Here is a 2410-nt window from a genome sequence, read left to right as displayed (position 1 = left end):
CCTCCCCCCCCAAAAAAAAAAAAAAAAAAAAAAAACCAAAGGAATTCCGATTTGATTTCTTCCAACCCATCATGGGGAAGACTGGGAGTCATTGGCTAGTTGGCCTCTAGATGGGACGTCCCTGCAGTGTGCAAAAGCAAGAACCCAAGGTAAATGCCTGCAACTCACATGGCCAATCCAGATGGGGTGCCTAGTTGTCCTGGCTCCCTGAGGGTTTCTGGAATTCAGTTGCCCACTCTGGGACAACACGGAGATGGTGGCAGTGGCCTAGCAAAGACAATGCTGGCTGTATGGTGCCACAAACTTCTGATCTGAGAAACTAGCCCTACTGTGGCTCTGACACTGGCAACAACTTGTTGGGACAATGCAATGGAATGAAAAACCGCATTAAATATGAAAACTGAAGAGGTGGCTGGTTCACAGGAGACAGGTGAGCTTGGGAGAGATGCATCAGAAGATCAGGTGCTTTGGAGGATATGCTTTCTAGACTGCTAGGAAAGTTCTTATATTTGAGAAGTACAGGCCCTGCTTGCTCACCAGGAGGGGTAATGGATTTTGTCCATTATGTAAAAGATAGTATCTTTTACCTAACGGAGTTAAGGCTATGATCTTTACTAACCACGCTATCATTACCATTGTCACACATTTCTTGCATTAAAAGTGATTACTAACACTCAAATGCACTATCAGTATACATTTCCACTGAACTAAGTTGGAAGTTACTCTGAAGGTCTGTCGGCCAATGGGCAGGGACTGTTTTTATGTATGTGGAGTTCACTGAGAATAATGTAGGCAATCAACACTGCTAAAAGCCTCTGGAGCCCTGCTGTGTCCTGCAGCTCATACACTCCAATACACAATGGAATTCTAACTGGTGACTAATCTAGTCACCTGACTTGCACCTACTAGACCCTGTTTACTGCTAGACAGATCCCAAATAGCAGGAGTTATTAAGGCAGTCATGCACACTGGCTGCTGGGCCACTTTGCCCAGCCTTGCAGAGCAGCATGGAGTAAGATCTCTGCTAAGTGCCCGAGTGTGTATAGCAACTGACCAACCTTCCCATGCTCAGAGTGTGCATGGGAAGAGGACCCACCCTTCATGTCCTGGCAGAAGTCTGCTGGCCTATCTCAATCTGCTCAGGATGCAATGCCTTAGGGATTCTAGGACTTGGGAGAACTCCTATGGTAGGATATTAAAGATGTCTATGAGCAGTTGCTAAGTTTCCTGTAAGGAGAAATAACTGCATCATTCCTGAAGAAAAAGATCCTGACATCATGGCTGTGAAATGAAGATCACAAACTACAGATGAAGTGGGCCAGGCTTGGGGGTGTGTGTGGAAGGAGTGCTAACCCTAGGATTGGGCTGAGGCACACAGCTAAGCAACAAGGGGCCACAGGGCTGCACAGGAAGCCCCAGTGCACTAGCAGAGTTGGAACCAATGGCCACATTGCTTCTGGGGTAACTTGGCTTGTTCTGTTTTGTTACTTGAAAGGAAGGTCATGACAGACTCTCCCAGGTCTGGGTCCACCTGGGAGAGCCAATGACCCTGGAAGGATCACCATCACCCTACATGCTGAAGGGACTCGGGGCTCTTCACCTTTGTTACAAAACCAAATATCTAGTAAGTGATATGTGGGGGTTGGAGGGCAAGAACAGTGCTTTAGGAAGGACCCTCCCCATCAACTGCTCGAGTTCAACCCCCTCAAGAGCTAATCTTTCAAAAATTTTAAGACAAAAAAAAAGTCACAAACCCAGCTGCAAGGTGGCTTGCCCTGCAGCCTTTGCTTTTGTGTGGAAGCGGGTGGGGGAGGCACTTAGTGGGTTATAGAGTGCCAGGATGCTCCAGGCTTTGCCACTGTTTTCCCCTGCCCTCCCTGGAGAGGGAAGGCATGTTCTAAACAGGGAGAAGTGAAGTTTCTATACAGGAAGTTCAAGCTGCCCAAATGCCAATTGAGAAACTATAAACTGCAGTGATGGAGCTGTTAACACTAGGGATGGCAGGGAACCCCAATAGTCAAAGTCCTTGTAGGGAATGGGTATGACACTGCATCTCCCGGCCGCTCTGGTTCACCAACAGAAACATCTCTTCTAAAGAAATGACAGGTGACAATCTTTACAGAAGCGAAGCAGGTCTGAAGCCAGTGAAGTAATAGTCCCTCACCAAGGTCGAGTGAAAAGGGTACTGCCCAGTAACTGTGATCCATCCAAGGCTGCTGTCTCTGCCCCATGTAAAGGATGTCAAGGGACCTGTCAGGAGATACCAGCGAGCAGCAAGAACCCCTACAGTTAGCAGTCCAGACAGCCTTGTACCTCAAGCCAGAAGGGGAGGTTTCTGTGTTCCACAGACCAGCAGACTGGGTCCCAGTCGCTGTTCTCCACGGCTGGCTCTCCATTCAGACACAAGACC

This window comes from Tupaia chinensis, unplaced genomic scaffold, assembly GCF_000334495.1.
Source record: "Tupaia chinensis unplaced genomic scaffold, TupChi_1.0 Scaffold000063_1, whole genome shotgun sequence".
In the NCBI taxonomy this organism is placed as follows: domain Eukaryota; kingdom Metazoa; phylum Chordata; class Mammalia; order Scandentia; family Tupaiidae; genus Tupaia; species Tupaia belangeri.
Note: the sequence above shows the minus strand (reverse complement) of the source record.